The 22,263-nt window shown below is 39.8% G+C and overlaps 2 pseudogenes; both read left to right on the plus strand.

The window, feature by feature from the left end:
- Window positions 1–1,659: 1,659 nt before the first annotated feature.
- On the plus strand, window positions 1,660–6,482 carry LOC120565608 (annotated as a pseudogene).
- Window positions 6,483–12,928: 6,446 nt separating this feature from the next.
- LOC120565673 lies at window positions 12,929–17,124 on the plus strand (annotated as a pseudogene).
- The last annotated feature ends 5,139 nt before the right edge of the window (window positions 17,125–22,263 follow it).

Genomic DNA, 22,263 nt, shown 5'->3' on the forward strand with positions numbered 1-22,263 from the left:
TGAAGTTTGCTTTGCTGTCAGAAATATAAACAGTTGTTAATGTAATAGTTAATTTGATGTATAACCTGAATAGATCGCCATTTGTAGCCTACACAATACTATTAAATATACATTATATGAACTAAGAAATCCTCTTTATGTTTTTTGGTGGTAACTATACAATAAATTCCTGTTTTCTACACAATCTTGCAGAACTTCACACCGGACGATGATGGACGTTAACCAAACTATAACCTTTGAAAACTGCTGCCAAATTGTTTTTTTAACTTTCAACATGGATGAGCATCAAACAAATACAACTATATATTAATATATCCAAGGTGACAGGTTAAATATTATTTACCCTTCCTTTGACCCATTTTCAAAAAGTTTCTAGGCTATATGAGAAATTTGGGTTTCTTTCAAACAAAGTGTCCAAAAAAATAACGTGGATGGTTAGCATACGACGGTCTTCACAAGTAAAATAAATGATCAGTTCACTGCTTTCATTGAATTTGGGTGGTTTATTCAATTTCATAGCATTTGAAGAAGAAACAGATAAAAGAACATTGAAAAAAGGTGACAAAAATGTTGAAAAAAAGTGACAACATTTTTGATAAAAAGGTGACAAAAATGTTGATAAAAAATTGCCAAAAATTTTGATAAAAAGGTGACAAATATGTTGAAAATAAACATGCAAAGCGCATTGACAAAAACATAAAAAAAAACATTGTAAAAACCTTCAGAAAACGTCAGGAAAAGTGACAAAGGTGTCGAATAAAACGACTAAAACGTTTTTGACCCAGAAAAACTAAAAACTGCACTGTCAACGGGAAGACAACACGAGGGTTAAATAGAGATGTTGTGTCTAATAGAAGTGTTTTTCAGTGAAACTGACCCCTGTCAGTGTGAAGTGGTAACAAACAGTAATCTGATTACACCGGTAGGTGGCAGCAGAACGTCATCATGCAGGCGTCTCCTAGGTAACCGCTGTCCCAGCTCACCTGCAGACAGAAGCTGCTCAAAGTATCCACATACAGTGGTGCTCATAAATTTATGAACCCATGCTAAAGTTGACTTTTGGAAATTGATCTTAATGCCATAAATAAAAAAAGAGGAAAAATCCAACTTTTGAGGACACCAATTTTCTTTGTGAATGAATAATGTATCGTAAATAAATAAATGTTCTTCCTTAAAATACAGGGGGCATAAGTCAGTACACCCCTATGTTAAATTCCCATAGAGGAAGGCAGATGTTTATTTCTAAAGGCCAGTTATTTCATGGATCCTGATAAAGTTCCCTTGGCCTTTGGAATTAAAATTGCCCCACCACATCATCACATACCCTTCACCATACCCCCACATCATCACCTACCCTTCACCATACCCCCACATCATCACATACCCTTCACCATACCCCCACATCATCACCTACCCTTCACCATACCTAGAGATTGGCATGGTTTTATCTCAGTTAGCCTAATAGCTGGTTTGATTTGCATTGAGAGATGATCTTATGGAAAGTACCCCATGCCAATCTCTAGGTATGGTGAAGGGTTATTAGTTACTATTATTATTATTACTATTAATAAATAAACTGGAGAATAGCTGAACGGGGCTGGTGAAGGAGTCCTCTCAGGCAACAGAGCAAGCAGTTGACACAGACAGAGATGACGAAGCATGCGGGCTAGTGATGGCAGGTGAATAGTGGTGTCAGCAGGCAGGTCAAAAAATAGCAGAACAGAGTGGTTTCCTTAAGAGCACAAAAAATGGAATTAAGGCAGGTAAGGCAAAAAACAGCGGAATACAAAAGGTTCAGAGACTGATACGAGCTGGATGTTTCACCTACGTGACTAGACTTAACAATCTGGCGCCGAGCAGAGAGCAACCACAGCTTCACCGTGCGTTCATGGACATCGGAAAAACGTTTTTCCGAGTGAAAACGTCACCATTCACGTCACTTCCTGTGGGAATCAGAGGTGGGAAACTGGGGCTCGATTTTGCTAACAGAGTTTCCCAGTTGGTGAGCCGTTGTTGACAACTGATGTGTGATGGAGGCACATACTGAACATATTTCAATGACAATAAACTTTTTATTGTGGACAAACGCCTCTGCCAAGAAACATGCACAGACATAACATGTTCCAAATTATTCATAAATAGGCCTATGAGTATAAAACAGCACCTTATCTGTGTCCTTTCCCATTGGTTGTCCTGCAGATAACACAAAAACACACCTGTCCATGTGCTGTTTGGATGCTCGTATAAGAAAACAGCAGCAGATCTTTTGTTATTGTGGCCTCCATGTTTTCACCCACCTGATGCTCTCGGCTACGGCCAACAGCAGGTGGCAGTCATGCAACAAGTTGTTATGCCAAACGCCAATATAACAGAAGAAGAAGAACGCGCATCCCGACCATGTGAACGCTACCAGTCGGAAAAACAACGTAACCACGTGGGCGGTCCCTGTTATTCTGTGAAGAAAAAATAAAAGTTAACATGTGCCTAAGTTAAACAAAACAAGTCACACCAAGGCCCTGAGTAAATGCAATCACTAATGACTTTCTGGATTATATGATCAATCAGTTTTAATAACTTTCTTTCTATGTAATGGAATGTTTCAATTTGACTTCAGTGTACTCGTAGTGCAGATAAAGGGTTAACATAGAGCATAGAAAGAAATCCTCCAATGAGAATTTTCAGAGCCTGTTGCTAGGGTGTCTGATGAGAAGATTCCATTTTTGGGACAGCCTAGAGGGCCTTCCCCTGGTAACTTTCCATTCTGGAAAGTTACAGAAGATGACGTCATCTGAACTATTGAACTCAGCTACTTTTTGTGTCAAGTCAGCAGTCTCCCGCTGTGATACAGGCTGGTACAACGTCCAGCTCTTTGTTCCAGAGAGAGGATGTGCGACTGGAACAGGTGCGAAGATCAGGGAAGCTCCTTGACAGAGGATAAACATGCCAGTCAAAAATTAAAGGAACATACATCATATATGTGCTTTTAGTTTGAACTTTTAACCAGTTTTGACACATTTAATGCAACATTTAAAAACTAGGCTTATCATGTTTCAAGGAGAGTCCCTCCCCTCAGGAGACGTCTGGAAAAGCCATTGGACGCACAAAACAGACCTGACACCTGCCAGGACCAATAAGAGAAGAACGCGCTGGAGTAGAATAGTATTTAAACTGTTGAGACAAAGGATTCGGGGCACATTTTGCAGAGTTTTCAGAACGAAGCAAACTCTTGCCCACAGCTGTGTATTCCTGTACCCTTTTTCTGCCGTATTGCTTGGGAATAAATCTTGAACAGAAGGAGAGAAGTTGTAGCGATTTTATCTGAAGTTGGAGTGACTTTTTACCTTCTTCTCATCAAACGAACACGAGCAATTCCCAGGTGATTACGACGGGCTACAGATCCATTTGACCGTCGCGACGCTCGGTTCGCGCTCCACTCTATTCCTATGGGTAACGTTAAGCGACCACAATGTGCAGGCAAAGCATCTCGGAAGGCGGGGCGTTTGGTGGACATTTGAAAACGGCGTCAAAAAGCTGTGCCGATGCCCAGCTTTATGCAAATGAATCCGTTGAACGCGCGTGACTATCCAGTAGAAGTAGACGGAAATCTTTTAAACTGACCGTTGTCGATCTGAAATGAAGACATTCAGCAACTGCCGCGCCTATTTCTTGCTTAAAATGTTTTCAGAATTGTTTTCCCTTTGAACTGTATTTAGAGCTTGTATAACAACATTATACCATGTGTATATAGTTAATTTGATGTATAACCTGAATATGATTGTTATTTGTGCACACACAATAGCATTAAATATACATTATGTGAACTAACATATCATTGCTTTGTGGTGTTTGTTGTGTTTTGATGGTAACTATACAAGACATTCATGTATTCTACACAATCAGGACGATGATGGACGTTATCAAACTGCAACTTGTTAAAAACTGCTGCCAAACCTATGTTTATAGCCTACAACTGTACAACAATATCTACAAGTTGATATCTGAAAAGGTGAAAAAATGAACAACTTTTAAAAAACATGTTAAAAGGTGGCTAATACCATCAGATATAATCTGACTAACCTTAGACACATAAGGCCATATCTAACCACAGAGGCAGCCAAACTTTGCATGCCATGATCTTTTCCCAAAAGCTGGTCCCAAGCAAACATGACAACTCTTAAACCAATAGAAACCCTTTATAAGCAAACTTTAAAAACAATAGATCAAACACCTATCAGCTATCACCACTGCCATATCACTACTAAATACAACTTGTTTAATTTTTACATTATCTAGATGCCTGCCCCATTTTCAAACTATGACATGGGCTTGCACCTCCACCACTGGGTGAATTTATACAACAGAAGAAGAGCAGTGGCAGAGCAACTAGGGTAACTAGGGCAACAACCAGGGGAGACTGTGTTGTACAGTAGACGTACAGTAGTAAGTCTGGCCAAACAGTCTTCTCAGTACGGGGTTAAAATAGTTGGAACTGCCTTCCTACAGTGATTATCCAAACACTTAAAGCTTAGACTAGAGCATATTAAGTTAACTTACTGTTATAGTGTTGTTTTATTCTCCATCAGTGCTGCTCAGAGTCAAACAACACTGGAGTCCAAACTGGAGGCCCTGCAGTGCCACTTCACCTGGGATCTGGAGACCAGCGAGTCCCTACTTTTATGTCGCAAGGACAAGCTGGAGGACATCGGCACCGAGGAGGGGAACAGCTGGCTGGGTCACATTTACAACGTGCGGGGGTTCATTCAGTACAAGCTGGGGTTCACCGAAGATGCCCAGAGTTTCTTCAACAAGGCTGCAGAGGCCTTCAGCAAGATAAGAAACGCAGATGAGGGTCCCTGGTTGGTGGTGAACTACGGGAACCTGGCGTGGCTGCACCACCACCTGGGAGACCAAGCAGAGAGTCAGGCTTACCTGTCAAAGGTCAACGCCCTGATGAATAAATACCCATCTCCATCCCAGGACCAGCTCCATCCAGAGATCTACGCTGAGAAAGGCTGGACCCTGATGAAGTTCAGCAGAGAACAAAAGAAAGAGGCTGCAGATTACTTCCAGAGAGCCATCAGGATGCAGCCGGACATGGTGGAGTGGAACACCAGCTACGTCTTAGGGTTAGTGGGTACTTGTGATAAGAGAGACACAGGGCAGGTGGCTGACCTTCTGGAGAAAATGAGAGTGGCCAAGGAACAGGATCCAGAGAACTTGTTCCTCGCTGCTCACTACTTAACTCTACGTGTTGACCACGGAGAAGAAATCAAAGATGAAGCACGTGAGTTAGCCAGAAAGGTTTTGAGAAATCCTGTGAGCAACTACAGTGGTATTAGACCACTACTAAAGGTTTACAGTTACTATGTAGCTATTGATGAGGCCATTGATTTGGCAGAGGAGGCTCTGGGAAAACATCCAGATGAGCGTTATCTGAAGAGATGTCTCGCACACTGCTACAAAGTCAAGCTCATTTATTTCAGGGACAGTCGCCCAGAGCAAAGCGTGATAGACAGAGCAATCAGTCTCCATAAAGAGGTGATTGCTCTTTAACCTGATTCTTCACTTGCAAAGAAAATAGACCTTGCAAGTATATATGCAAAGTTAAATTACAGCCAGGCTAAAGCTGAGCAGATATACCAGGAACTGCTAGAAAGTGATCTGGAACCTGCAGACAAACAGAGGATTTACAGCATGTATGCAAAACATTTATACTTCTATCGACAAGACAGCGAAGGGTCACTACGATATCACATGAAGGTGGCAAAGATACCGCTAAAATCTAGCTATCGGGACACCAGCATCACAGCCCTGAAGAAGATTAGAGACAGAGGCAGGAGCCACATGTGTAGAGAAATAGAGGAGTTTCTGGCAAACCTACAAGAGCCATAGTGTTTTTAAAAGCACTGGTTCTAACTCCAGATTAAATGTAGGTACATACTGTACATTACATTATATTGATTACAATCACAGACCTGCCAACATGTACGCATTTTGCGTACTCGGCACGCCCTTACGCACCCTTAAGTACGCTTGTACGATCCGCTGTCTCTCTAGATACGCATTTTGTTGCATCTCGCGTTTCTCTGGTTTCAGTTTCTTTGCAATCTATGACGTTGATGCTGCCGCTGAGCAGTGGAGTGAAAAGCTGTCGGCCAATCAGAGCGCTGCATTTTAACCCTCCGCCCACCTGCCCCTCCTAGCCAAATGCTTCGTGCGTTCAATTCAATTCAGTGCCTCAGCAAGCCAGGCTGTCCGGATAACTGTAGGCTTGCATGCCATGGCTGAACCGCCTCAAAAAAAGGTTCGGAACGATTTCTTAACGAGAGAGATGGCCTTTCCTCCACCTGTCCAGGCTACCTCACATAGACAGTATGTAGAACCTCATCACGCGTTCTGCACCGTGTGCAAGAAAGACATCGACATCAGTCACCGAGGGGCAACAGGTAACGAACACAGTGTCATAAACAATTACTCCCCACCCTCCGAAACATTATGCTATTAAAAATAAATGTATGATAAGAAAATAGCGTTCATAGTTTCCATCAGTGATGGGAAGTAACGTTACAATTCAGTGGTTGAAATGACTGCAGAGATACATTTGACATTATTTTCCTGACTTGTTAACGGTTGTTAACGCTCGCGTTGAAGCGAGCTGTCCCGTCACTGTTCCCCGTTGGTCCAGAACCAAACGACGGTAACGACAACATCTGTGTCCTGTCAGTGACAACAGCAATGTGACAGCAACTTACAGATAACATGTCGAGAATTAATGTTTAGTCTTGCTACACGTAATATTACATTTTATCGGCGGTGGAAAGTAACTATAGCGTGTCAGGCTTCAATCTGTGCTTTTTTAGTGGTTGCTTTAGGCCTATTTAAAGTTGCTTTGTGAGTAAATCATTACTTAGACTACTTCATTTCCCTTCAGTAATCAGAAGAAGGCTACGTGTTAACCTGGTCTGACTCTCATCTTTAACACAGAAGTACTTAGGCATATGTATTAGCTCTCCCTGCCTCCTGTTGGTTAGACTAACAAATATATGGGCACAAAATATGGGACAGGATATAAGAAAACATTTGTATAGTAGTTTCACTACATGTACAGCCATTCATCCACTCCTCTACACAGTAATAATATTTTATTGTAATCTAGAAGGTAGTGATGAGCCACGTGCTCTTCAACGTTGGCAGGTCTGCAATCATCAGGAAAACCTGATCCTTCTGTGGGTCTGCTGGTCCAGAAGCAGCAACATCTTATTCAGAACATGTACGATCAACACGTTGTTGGTTTTGGTCTTTTCATGGTTATCACAAAGCTATGTATCCCATAAAGCCAACTGTCTGCGCTTTAGTACAGTTGAAGGTACTCTAAGCGATGTTACGCGTTTTTTAGGCCACATTTTTTATCTGTAGACAGCCCAGGCTCCACAAACGGCAAAAAAACCAAACTGCGCCAACCTGCACCACCAAACATAACAAACAGTCTTCCAGCCAATAACCGACAAGAAGGATTTGGGGGTGGGGGGTTTGGGGGGTTAGTGTGTGGAAGGTAGGGGGAGGGGACAGGATGAGGAGGAGGGAGGGGCGAGCTAGCCTCTGTTTTGTTGACAATACTTTGAGCGTCAACAAGAAGTGACACGCCCCAACATCGGTTAGAGCACCTTTAATAGAAGACAAAGGCTGTTATGTGTGTATGTTTATATATAATGTATTATATTTTGTTGTATGTACTAAATTCTGATTCTGATTAAAATAAAAAAATAACATTGACTCTGAAACTTGTCAGCAGTAGTACACTAGATCTGTATCAAACAAGCTGAATCATTTAATAACACTAGTCCTTTAAATAACATCCACTGTGGACATTACATAATTAATTCATATATATTTTGATCAGATGTTTTTCTTAACTTTATCATGGTGTTTATTATATTCCTTTTGTGTTGAATGTTTTCATGTTTAAGTTTAAATAAGAACATAATACTCTGTGTATGAAGTTTGCTTTGCTGTAAGAAATATAAACTGTTAATGTAATAGTTAATTTGATATAACCTGAATATGATCACCATTTGTAGCCTACACAATACTATTAAATATACATTATATGAACTAAGAAATCCTCTTTATGCTTTTTGGTGGTACCTATACAAGAAATTCCTGTTTTCTACACAATCTTGCAGAACTTCACACAGGACGATGATAGACGTTAACCAAACTATAACCTTTGAAAGCTGCTGCCAAATTGTTTTTTTTAACTTTCAATATGGATGAATATCGAACAAATACAACTGTATATTAATATATCCAAGGTGAAAGGTTAAAGATGATTTTCCCTCTTAATGTCCTCGTGTGAAATTTGACCCATTTTCAAAATGTTTCTAGGCTATATCAGAAATTTGGGTTTCTTTCAACCAAAATGTCCAAAACAATTACATGGATGGTTTCCATACGACGCTCTTAACAGGTAAAATAACTGCGTTCACTGTTCCTTCACCTTGAATTTTGGGTGTTTTATTCAATTTTATAGCATTTGGAGAAAAAACAGATAAAAGAACATTGAAAAAGGTGACAAAAATGTTGACAAAAATCTTGAAAAAAGTGACAAAAATCTTGAAAAAAGTGACAAAATGTTGAAAAAAGTTACAAAAATGTTGAAAAAAGTGCCAAAAATTTTGATAAAAAGGTGACATGTTGGAAATAAACATGCAAAGCGCATTGACAAAAACATAAAAAAAAAAAAACATCGGGAAAAGTGACAAAGGTGTCGAATAAAACGACCATGTGTCTACTAGAAGTGTTTTTCAGTGAAACTGACCCCTGTCAGTGTGAAGTGGTAACAAACAGTAATCTGATTACACTGGTAGGTGGCAGCAGAACGTCATCATGCAGGCGTCTCCTAGGTAACCGCTGTCCCAGCTCACCTGCAGACAGAAGCTGCTCAAAGTATCCACATATAGTGGTGCTATAGTTTATGAACCCATGCTAAAGTTGACTAAAAAGAGGAATAAAAAAACCATCTTTTGGAAATTGAAAAAAAAGGACACCAATTTTCTTTGTGAATGAATAATGTATATATAAATAAATACATTTTCTTCCTTAAAATACAGGGGGCATAAGTCAGTCCACCCCTATGTTAAATTCCCATAGAGGCAGGCAGATGTTTATTTTTAAAGGCCAGTTATTTCATGGATCCAGGATACTATGCATCCTGATAAAGTTCCCTTGGCCTTTGGAATTAAAATAGCCCCCCCACATCATCACATACCCTTCACCATACCCCCACATCATCACATACCCTTCACCATACCCCCACATCATCACATACCCTTCACCATACCCTCACATCATCACATACCCTTCACCATAACCCCACATCATCACATACCCTTCACCATAACCCCACATCATCACATACCCTTCACCATACACCATTTGATGTATAACCTGAATATGATCGCCATTTGTAGCCTACACGATACTATTAAATATACATTATATGACCCAAGAAATCCTCTTTATGTTTTTTGGTGGTAACTATATATTCTTGTACCCAACACATTCAGGACGATGATGGACGCTAATCAAACTATAACTTTGAAAAGCTGCTGCCAAATAGTTTTTTTTTGCTTTCAATTTTAAGCGAACACAGATGAACATTAAACACACACAACTGTATAACAATTATCTCCAAGTTTATATGTGAACAGATGAAATATAATTGAAGCTTTTGTGTATTTAAGTGTGAAGTAACCAAACAGTAACTTGGCAGCAGAGCGTCATAATGCAGGTGTCTCACGGTAACTGTTGTCATACCGACAATCTGCAGACAGACAGACGCTGCTCAAAGTGTCCACATAGATCTCTGCACGCACTGGTTCTCTGTAGAATTGCACGAGTTATTGTGTCGCTTTTGTACAAAGCACTGTGTTACACTGATGTGTATGAAATGTGCAATATAAATAAAGTTTGAGTGATTGACTAACAGTAAGCAAACTAAAACAGTAGCCTATACTGGCAACCCTGCTGGCATATTGGGTCTGAATATTTCACTGTGGCATCATAACATAGCTTCAAGAAGAAGAACATTTAAACTCATCAACTTAAGAGAAAATATATTATGACAAAGTGAGTCATGCTTTTTTTCCCCAAGTGTGTTTCTAGGTTTCCATTCCTGGGAAACGAAAGTCAAGGTGAGATAATGAAAAAGAAAGTTAACATTGCAAGCGCCACGCCTCAGATATCCGCTCCGACTTCAGCGTGACTATTTAAGGCTGCGTGCTTTAACAACATACTTTAGATGCAAAGTTCAATTACAGCCAGGATAAAGCTGAGCAGATATACCAGGAACTGTTAAAAAGAGATCTGGAACCTGCAGACAAACAGATGCTTTACAGCATCTATGCAAAACATTTATACTTTAATCAACAAGACAGAGAAGGGTCACTACGATAGGCCTATCACATGAAGGTGGTGAAGATACCACAAAAATCTATCTATCGGGAGACCAGCATCACAACCCTGAAGAAGCACAAAACCAAAAGCCCAATGTGTAGGAAATAGAAGAGTTTCCGGCAAACCTCTGTATGAAATGTGCAATAGAAATAAAGTTTAATTGATTGACTAACAGTAAGCAAACTAAAACAGTAGCCTATAGTGGCAACCCTGCTGGCATATTGGGTTTGAATATTTCACTGTGGCATCATAATAGATCTTCAAGAAGAAGAACATTTAAACTCATCAACTTAAGTTGAAACTTAAGAAGTGGTTTTGTGAATCTTTGTGTGATTGGCTGCTGCTCAGTAGCTAAGTTGTCTTGTAAGCTGAGGTGTGACTGGAGGGGAGACTCAACCCATGTTAACGTATTAACAGTTCAGTTTCTGTTTCTGTTTCTTTGAACAATCTGCATTTGCTTGGTGGAGGGAGGATTAACGTTAGAATACCATTATGTTGGCTTGTAGTGTTTGTGACTTTCAATAAGTCTCACTGACTGAATATCTAAAGCACTGCAGATCACATAGACATGTTCACAATGTATTGTTTTTATGTGGCCATAAAGATTGTGAAAGAATGTTTTCCTCATTCAACTGCTTTGCTTTTCACATATCACGAACACACCCAGCTGTGGGGACCAGACAAACTGTGTGTGCCTGTACAGTTGAGGTGTTCATTGAACTTTTGCAGGGCTCATGACACACTTAAGTGGACACATAAAAGAGGGAAATAATGTACCTTGTTCCTTTCTTGGATGTAATAAGAATTTCAATGTAAAAGACATCCTTTTCATCTCATATTTCCAGGAATCACAGAGGATTTACAAATTTGCAGAACAGTCTTTTTCAGGTGAGGGAACACATATTGAGGATAATGGACCTGATGTAATGGATGGGAGTGATGCAGACCAAAGTAAAGATGTTGATAATGATAAAGTGCAAGATGCCTACACAGATAATCTAGCTTTGTTTTCCTTAGGTTTGCAGGCAAAGTATTTAGTCCCAGCCTCCACAATTACAGAGATAGCAAATGAAATGAAAACTCTTCAGAACTATTCAACATGAAAACACAATGGATGTACTATCTCGAGACCTTGAACAGTATGGTGCTCCAACAGAGACATTAACACTTCTTGGAAACAGTGCATACGAGCAGAACCCAATGCACGAGGCCTTGGATGCATATGGTCCTTTAACTACACACCATTGAAGGCTTCAATATAACACGACACACGTTAACTATGTTCAGCCTGTTGAAATCTCACTTGGGTACAATGATAGAGGGCAGAAGAGGCAGAAGAGGCACTATCACTATATCCCAATACTGCAAAGCCTCAAAGCAATGCTAAAAGATGAAAGTGCAGCTCAGCAAAGTTTGAACCCACCTCTGGTTGAAGATGGCACACGCCGTGATTTCACTGACTGGCATGTCATTCTTCAGACCCAGATTCTTTAAAAGTGCATTTTTCATTTGTTTTTATTTTAATCAACAAACATCCAGTCCCTGTACCGGGGTTAGCTTCTGCTTTGGGCAAAGGGGGCTTTGCGTTCTCCTTTACCTTGTTAAGGTAAGCTAGGTTAGCCTCCTTGTGCACGCTTCAAATGCACACATTTGTGGGATTTTTCCCTTTAATAAATTAAAGGGGAATACCACCTTCCACTGCAAGGCACTTGCTTTTATCTGACACAAGTCATGTTTCCATCAATGTATTTTTATGCACATTTCAAGTATCGCATTAGAAAATGTTGATGGAAACGGCAAAATTTGAAAAAAAAAACTTCCTCAAATTCACAAAAAAGTTTTTATTTTCCATGTTTATGTGTCTAAGTGACTGATAGGAACAGCAGTCTTTGACATTGGTCCAGTATTAAGCGTAAAGAGTTTCAGAGAAAACTAAAGTAAAAGTTACATCCCATGAACCAGTTGGTTCAGTGTTGTCGTGCAACAGCATTACCTGATGTGTTCCTCATATCAATCATATCAAGTTTAATTATGTTGAAACAAATTCCACAATTATTCTCCAACCATTCTCAGACTCCGGTGGCTGTCACTCAGCGGTTAGGTGACTTTCTAAGCATTTGATCTCGGTCCAATGGGGGCGAGAGAAGCTGCAAAGTCACATTCATTTCTCCACCTGCTTTGTTTAACATTTAACATTGAGATCTCCAACTATGTAGGGAGGTCTCCGGAACATGTCTGCCCACATTCATCTGCACATTCATCTGCTGATGGATGTGAAATTCTGTTACTTATACTTCTGGCTCTGTGCCTGCTTCTTCTTACAGACACTTAATCAAGTGTTGATTTATGTTTTGGTGAATGAGGAAACTGACTGAAAACAAGTTGGACCACTTGTCTACAAATCCAAACGCCCCTCCTCAGCCATCCGCTCCGACTTCAGCATGACTATTTAAAGCTGCTTCAACAACATCTCATTTACAGCGAGGCAGAAGTTGGAGATCACTGACTTTATACCAGCTGAATGATGAGGTGAGTAGCTGCTTCTGCATTACATTTTTAAAGAGAATCATTATGATTTATTTAACATCTTATTATTGAGCCCCAGAGCCCAAAATATTAACATTATGGATCCTACAAGTCAATGTTTTCATTCCATCCCTATTTTCTTCTTTCTTCATTCTTTCTTTTATATCTTCTGTTTCTTTTCAAGTTGATTTAATATCATTCCAAGGGGTCTGTTTTAAATCCACGATGCAGAGGCCTGCTGTCCTGGGCCAGTCACAGACTATGCCCAAGCACAAGACTATTTGTTCTGTGAGATGGGTCAATCCTAAGCGGGATAGATAAGCCATAAGAAGCTGGGTCCAAACTAGTTTAATGATGTCTACACTAGAAAATGGAGAAAGTACTTAAGCTTTCTGGAGGGCTCATAAAAAGCTATGTGCTGGGGTTAAGCGTATACTATTTGGTTATTGTTGTCACCAGTGGTGACTGGTCATTAGGGCCAGTTGGTAGAATAAATATTTTGATATTTTGCATCCATTTTTTATTTCAATTTCTTTTTGGTATCTACTTAGGAAATTCAATTGCTAAAAGAAAATACTACACATTAAGTCAGCATTAAGATGTGTGCTATTCAGACATATTTACACCTGTGCTAGTAAATTCACCACTCTGTTAACCTTTGAACTGACTCATATATGACACACGAATCAAGATGGATGGGGCATTTGTAAGTATTTTATTCTGCAATGGGACACAACCATTCAGTTCAGGAAGATAAATAGATGGCTTGCTTCCACCACATCATGAAAATCATACTTTGCTGTAGGCTAGTTTGTTGGATTCAACAACTTAAAATTGCAGACTTTAGTTTGTGCTCATGTTGTAATCTTACAATAATATATAATTTAAATTGAAATAAAATGGATTGAAATGACTGTGTACCTTTTACAATAATGCCACAACAACCATTTCTAACAGTTAAACAAAAACTAGAACAGGTTCTTTAGAATAGAAAAGGTCAGATAATCCCATGCTTTACATGCCCATTGTTTATTAGAGGAAATAATTTATATATTGTCCTCTGCTGCCACCCTGAGGAATGTTAGAGCAACAGTAGGCAAACTGCTTTAGCCCAGTCAACAAGAACAAATACATATTTTTTAAATGCTATAACTATACACTAGTTCACATATTTAGAACTTATAATGATATGTAGAAATAATAAAATAAAACCCAATGTGAATATTATTTTCTTTAGGCTACTCAGACTAACAGCAAAGCAGGTCCGTGCTTGATTAGTGTTGCCTGACCTTCTTCTTACTGATTGGGTGAATTAGAGTTCAAATCTACTGGCTGTGAAAACCACAGGGCGGAGTTGATTATCAAAATGCCACCAGGCGTCTAATAAGCGATGTCACATGTTGGTGGCGTTGATTAGACGTCAGATGGCGCCAAGAACAATGTTCAAACCACTGTGAGAATTGTGACGAATTATGACCATTTTGGCTTTCCATACTTATTGATAGCTAAACAACTTGCGTTGGTAGCAGCATCACTCACGCATGTGTTCACGTTGCAACACTGTCTTGTGGAGCCATGTGGTTTGTTGACATGTTAACAGAGTAAGTTACAGACTATTCTAGTTTTACTGGTATGTAACCCATCTTTTGAAATTGTGCCACACCAATTTTTTCGATATAAAAACGCCACTGGTTGTCACATACAAACGTTTATTTTGTTTACATCTATTTTGTTGTTATTCTGTTGTGTTAGGGTTACTATGTCATCTTTTCTTGATTTTTGTCTGGGTAGGTGGTGATGACGATGGGGGAGAAGGTTTTTTTGTGTAGTGTTAAAAAATGAATGAAAGTTGTTAATTAATAAAAAAAAACGTATTTTTATTCTCCATCAGTGCTGCTCAGAGTCAAACAACGCTGGAGTCCAAACTGGAGGCCCTGCAGTGCCACTTCACCTGGGATCTGGAGACCAGCAAGTCCATGCTGTTACGTCGCAAGGACAACCTGGAGGACATCGGCACCGAGGAGGGGAACAGCTGGCTGGGTCACATTTACAACCTGCGGGGGTTCATTCAGTACAAGCTGGGGTTCACCGAAGACGCCCAGAGTTTCTTCAACAAGGCTGCAGAGGCCTTCAGCAAGATAAGAAACGCAGATGAGGGTCCCTGGTTGGTGGTGAACTACGGGAACCTGGCGTGGCTGCACCACCACCTGGGAGACCAAGCAGAGAGTCAGGCTTACCTGTCAAAGGTCAACGCCCTGATGAATAAATACCCATCTCCATCCCAGGACCAGCTCCATCCAGAGATCTACGCTGAGAAAGGCTGGACCCTGATGAAGTTCAGCAGAGAACAAAAGAAAGAGGCTGCAGATTACTTCCAGAGAGCCATCAGGATGCAGCCGGACATGGTGGAGTGGAACACCAGCTACGTCTTAGAGTTAATGTATGATTTCAGGGAAAACAACGAGGGGCAGGAGGCTGACATTTTGGATAAAATGAGAACTGCCAAGGAACAGGATCCAGAGAACTTGTACCTCGCTGTTCTCTACCTCGAGCAATGTACAAAGAAAGGAGAAAGAATCGAAGATGAAGCACGTGAGTTGGCAAGAAAGGTTTTGAGAAATCCTGTCAGCAGCTACAGTGGTATTAAACCATTACTAAGGGTTTACGTAAACCATGTATCTATTGATGAAGCCATTGATTTGGCAGAGGAGGCTCTGGGAAAACATCCAGATAAGCGTCATCTTAAGAAATGTGCGCATTCTGCTACAAATGGAAGATCTTCAGGGAAAGCCCAGAGCAAAGGCGATAGACAGAGCAATCAGTCTCCATGAGGAGGTGATTTCTCTTTACCCTGATTCTTCACTTGTGAAGGAAATAAACCTCGCAAAGATATACTCAAATTTAAATAACAGCCAGGATAAAGTTGAGCAGATATACCAGGAAGTACTAGAAAGAGATCTGGAACCTCTAGACAAACAGATGATTTACAGCACCTATGCAAAACATTTATCATGGAATCGACAAGACAGTGGAGGGTCAGTACGATATCACATGAAGGTGGCAAAGATACCACAAGAATCTATATATCGGGAGACCAGCATCAAAACCCTGAAGAAGATTAGAGACAGAGGCAGGAGCCACATGTGTAGAGAAATAGAGGAGTTTCTGGAAAACCTGCCAGAGCCATAGTGTTTTTCACATTCGCCCAAAGCAAAGCGTGATAGACAGAGCAATCAGTCTCAATAAAGAGGTGATTGCTTTTTACCCTCCTTCTTTCCTTATGAAGAAACTAGAACTCGCAAATATCTATATGCAAAATTAAATTACACCCAGGAAAAAGCATAGAAGTAATACCAGGAACTGATCTGGAACCTGCAGACAAACAGATGTTTTGTAAGGCTTCTATGCAAAATATTTAAACTGTAATCGTCAGGAGTACCAAAGGGTCAATACTTGAAGCAGTAGTACCACATCGATCCTCCTCTCGTTGTAACAGCATCACAACTCTGAAAAAGATTAAAAGACAGAGACAAAACCCAATGTGTAGAGAAATAGAAGAGTTTCTGGCAAACCTGCAAGAGCCATAGTGTTATTAAAAGCACTGGTTCTAAATCCAGATTAAGTGTAGGTACACACATGACATTATATTGATTACAGTCATCAGGAAAACCTGTTTCCTTCTGTTGGTCTGCTGGTCCAGAAGCAGCAACACCTTATTCAGAACATGTACGATCAACTAGTTGTTGGTTTTGGTCTTTTAATGGTTATCACAAAGATATGTATCATATAAAGACAACTGTGTGCGCTTTAGTACAGTTAATAGAAGACAAAGACTCTTATGTGTGTGTTGTTATGTGTGCACCATAGTGTAGCACTTTTAATTTCGTTGTATGTACTTACAATGAGAATAAAGTCAATTCTGATTCTGTTTCAAAATAAAAATAACTTTAACATTGACTCTGAAACCTGTCAGCAGTAGTACACTAGATCTGTATCAAACAAGCTGAATCATTTAATAACACTGGTCCTTTAAATAACATCCACTGTGGACATGTTCAGATGTCATTACATAATTAATTCATATATATTTTGATCAGATGTTTTTCTTAACTTTATCACGGTGTTTATTATATTCCTGTTGTGTTAATTGTTTTCATGTTTAAGTATAAATAAGTAAATAATACTGTGTGTATGAAGTTTGCTTTGCTGTCAGAAATATAAACAGTTGTTAATGTAATAGTTAATTTGATGTATAACCTGAATAGATCGCCATTTGTAGCCTACACAATACTATTAAATATACATTATATGAACTAAGAAATCCTCTTCTTTATATTTTTGGTGGTGGTACTATACAATAAATTCTTGTTTTCTACACAATCTTGCAGAACTTCACACCGGACGATGATGGACGTTAACCAAACTATAACCTTTGAAAACTGCTGCCAAATTTTTTTTAACTTTCAACATGGATGAGCATCAAACAAATACAACTATATATTAATATATCCAAGGTGACAGGTTAAATATTATTTACCCTTCCTTTGACCCATTTTCAAAAAGTTTCTAGGCTATATGAGAAATTTGGGTTTCTTTCAAACAAAGTGTCCAAAAAATAACGTGGATGGTTAGCATACGACGGTCTTCACAAGTAAAATAAATGATCAGTTCACTGCTTTCATTGAATTTGGGTGGTTTATTCAATTTCATAGCATTTGAAGAAGAAACAGATAAAAGAACATTGAAAAAAGGTGACAAAAATGTTGAAAAAGTGACAACATTTTTGATAAAAGGTGACAAAAATGTTGATAAAAAATTGCCAAAAATTTTGAAAAAAGGTGACAAATATGTTGAAAATAAACATGCAAAGCGCATTGACAAAAACATAAAAAAACATTGTAAAACCTTCAGAAAACGTCAGGAAAAGTGACAAAGGTGTCGAATAAAAACGACTAAAACGTTTTTGACCCAGGAAAAACTAAAAAGCTGCACTGTCAACGGAAGACAAACACGAGGGATAAATAGAGATGTTGTGTCTAATAGAAGTGTTTTTCAGTGAAACTGACCCCTGTCAGTGTGAAGTGGTAACAAACAGTAATCTGATTACACCGGTAGGTGGCGCAGAACGTCATCATGCAGGCGTCTCCTAGGTAACCGCTGTCCCAGCTCACCTGCAGACAGAAGCTGCTCAAAGTATCCACATACAGTGGTGCTCATAAATTTATGAACCCATGCTAAAGTTGACTTTTGGAAATTGATCTTAATGCCATAAATAAAAAGAGGAAAAATCCAACTCTTGAGGACACCAATTTTCTTTGTGAATGAATAATGTATCAGAATAAATAAATGTTCTTCCTTAAAATACAGGGGGCATAAGTCAGTACACCCTATGTTAAATTCCCACAGAGGAAGGCAGATGTTTATTTCTAAAGGCCAGTTATTTCATGGATCCTGATAAAGTTCCCTTGGCCTTTGGAATTAAAATTGCCCCACCACATCATCACATACCCCCACACCCCCCACATCATCACCTACCCTTCACCATACCCCCACATCATCACTACCCTTCACCATACCCCCACATCATCACATACCCTTCACCATACCCCCACATCATCACCTACCCTTCACCATACCCCCACATCATCACCTACCCTTCACCATACCCCCACATCATCACATACCCTTCACCATACCCCCACATCATCACATACCCTTCACCATACCCCCACATCATCACATACCCTTCACCATACCCCCACATCATCACCTACCCTTCACCATACCTAGAGATTGGCATGGTTTTATCTCAGTTAGCCTAATAGCTGGTTTGATTTGCATTGAGAGATGATCTTATGGAAAGTACCCCATGCCAATCTCTAGGTATGGTGAAGGGTTACTAGTTACTATTATTATTATTACTATTAATAAATAAACTGGAGAATAGCTGAATGGGGCTGGTGAAGGAGTCCTCTCAGGCAACAGAGCAAGCAGTTGACACAGACAGAGATGACGAAGCATGCGGGCTGGTGATGGCAGGTGAATAGTGGTGTCAGCAGGCAGGTCAAAAAATAGCAGAACAGAGTGGTTTCCTTAAGAGCACAAAAAATGGAATTAAGGCAGGTAAGGCAAAAAACAGCGGAATACAAAAGGTTCAGAGACTGATACGAGCTGGATGTTTCACCTACGTGACTAGACTTAACAATCTGGCGCCGAGCAGAGAGCAACCACAGCTTCACCGTGCGCTCATGGACATCGGAAAACGTTTTCCGAGTGAAAACGTCACCATTCACGTCACTTCCTGTGGGAATCAGAGGTGGGAAACTGGGGCTCGATTTTGCTAACAGAGTTTCCCAGTTGGTGACGCGTTGTTGACAACTGATGTGTGATGGAGGCACATACTGAACATATTTCAATGACAATAAACTTTTATTGTGGACAAACGCCTCTGCCAAGAAACATGCACAGACATAACATGTTCCAAATTATTCATAAATAGGCCTATGAGTATAAAACAGCACCTTATCTGTGTCCTTTCCCATTGGTTGTCCTGCAGATAACACACAAAACACACCTGTCCATGTGCTGTTTGGATGCTCGTATAAGAAAACAAGCAGCAGATCTTTTGTTATTGTGGCCTCCATGTTTTCCACCCACCTGATGCCTCGGCTACAGCCAACAGCTGGTGGCAGTCATGCAACAAGTTGTTATCGCCAAACGCCAATATAACAGAAGAAGAAGAACGCGCATCCCGCCAGCCATGTGAACGCTACCAGTCGGAAAACAACGTAACCACGGGGGGTCCCTGTTATTCTGTGAAGAAAAAATAAAAGTTAACATGTGCCTAAGTTAAACAAAACAAGTCACACCAAGGCCCTGAGTAAATGCAATCACTAATGACTTTCTGGATTATATGATCAATCAGTTTTAATAACTTTCTTTCTATGTAATGGAATGTTTCAATTTGACTTCAGTGTACTCGTAGTGCAGATAAAGGGTTAACATAGAGCATAGAAAGAAATCCTCCAATGAGAATTTTCAGAGCCTGTTGCTAGGGTGTCTGATGAGAAGATTCCATTTTTGGGACAGCCTAGAGGGCCTTCCCCTGGTAACTTTCCATTCTGGAAAGTTACAGAAGATGACGTCATCTGAACTATTGAACTCAGCTACTTTTTGTGTCAAGTCAGCAGTCTCCCGCTGTGATACAGGCTGGCACATTGCCAGCTCTTTGTCCAGAGAGAGGATGTGCGACTGGGAGAGGTGCGAAGATCAGGGAAGCTCCTTGACAGAGGATAAACATGCCAGTCAAAAATTAAAGGAACATACATCATATATTTGCTTTTAGTTTGAACTTTTAACCAGTTTTGACACATTTAATACAACATTTAAAAACTAGGCTTATCATGTTTCAAGGAGAGTCCCTCCCCTCAGGAGACGTCTGGAAAAGCCATTGGACGCACAAAACAGACCTGACACCTGCCAGGACCAATAAGAGAAGAACGCGCTGGAGTAGAATAGTATTTAAACTGTTTAGACAAAGGATTCGGGGCACATTTTGCAGAGTTTTCAGAACGAAGCAAACTCTTGCCCACAGCTGTGTATTCCTGTACCCTTTTTCTGCCGTATTGCTTGGGAATAAATCTTGAACAGAAGGAGAGAAGTTGTAGCGATTTTATCTGAAGTTGGAGTGACTTTTTTACCTTCTTCTCATCAAACGAACACGCTGACAATTCCCAGGTGATTACGGCAGGCTACAGATCCATTTGACCGTGCGACGCTTCGGTCGCGCTCCACTCTATTCCTATGGGTAACGTTAAGCGACCACAATGTGCAGGCAAAGCATCTCGGGAAGGCGGCGCTGCATTTGAAAAAACGCTGCGCGTCAAAAAGCTGGCCGATGCCCAGCTTTATGCAAATGAATCCGTTGAACGCGACGTGACTATCCAGTAGAAGTAGACGGAAATCAGAATCGAGCGAGGGAGAATTTTTATGTATTTTTTTTATCACTTTCATCAAAGTCAGAAGTATACATACACTTCCTTAGTATTTGGTAGAATTGCCCTGAAACTGTTTCACTTGGGCCAAACGTTTTGGGCATCCTTCCACAAGCTTTCTACAATAGTTTTCTGGAATTTTGGCACACTCCTCTTGACAGAACTGGTGTAACTGGGTCAGGTTTGTGGCCTTCTTGCTCGCCCACTGCCTTTTCAGTGCCGCCCACAAATGTTCTATGGGATTGAGATCAGGGCTTTGTGATGGCCACTCCAATACCTTGACTTTGTAAATAGGAATCATACATGCATCGGTGTACAAAGGCAATTGCGCTGAGTGCAAAATAGGTCCCAAATGCTGTTATGTGTGTGGTTATGTGTGCAGCGTAGAGTAGCACTTTTAATTTTGTTGTATGTACTTACAATGACAATAAAGGCAATTATGATTCTGATTAAAATAAAAATAACTTTAACATTGACTCTGAAACCTGTCAGCAGTAGTACACTAGATCTGTATCAAACAAGCTGAATCATTTAATAACACGGGTCCTTTAAATAACATCCACTGTGGACATGTTCAGATATCATTACTTGATTAATTCAAATAGATTTTGATCAGATGTTTTTCTTAACTTTATGACGGTGTTTATTATATTCCTGTTGTGTTGAATGTTTTCATGTTTAAGTTTAAATAAGTACATAATACTCTGTGTATGAAGTTTGCTTTGCTGTAAGAAATATAAACAGTTGTTAATGTAAGAGTTAATTTGATGTATATCCTGAATATGATCGTCATTTGTAACCTACACAATACTATTAAATAAACATTATGTGAATTAAGAAATCCTCTCTAAGTTTGTTTTGATTTGGTGGTAACTAAACAATAAATTCCTGTTTTCTACACAATCTTGCAGAACTTCACACAGGACGATGATGGATGTTAACCAAACTATAACTTTTGAAAGCTGCTGCCAAATTATTTTTTGTTTTTTTAACTTTCAACATGATGAGCATCAAACAAATACAACTGTATATTAATATCTCCAAGGTGACAGGTTAAAGATGATTTACCCTCCTGATGTCAAAAGGTTTCTAGTCTGTGACAACGAAATATAAAAAAAATATATATTCGAAATCTAAAGAGTTCATTTCTGCCCTAAAACGTATCACAAGTGAATTTAGTGATGAATAAATGGCGAAAATTGTTAAAATTGTACTGTTGTTGGTCTGTCTATGTAACCGGAAAGCCAATGGTTGAGGCACGTGTGCATCACTTAAAGTGTCCCCTGGA

The sequence above is a fragment of the Perca fluviatilis genome, chromosome 9, assembly GCF_010015445.1.
Source record: "Perca fluviatilis chromosome 9, GENO_Pfluv_1.0, whole genome shotgun sequence".
NCBI lineage: Eukaryota > Metazoa > Chordata > Actinopteri > Perciformes > Percidae > Perca > Perca fluviatilis.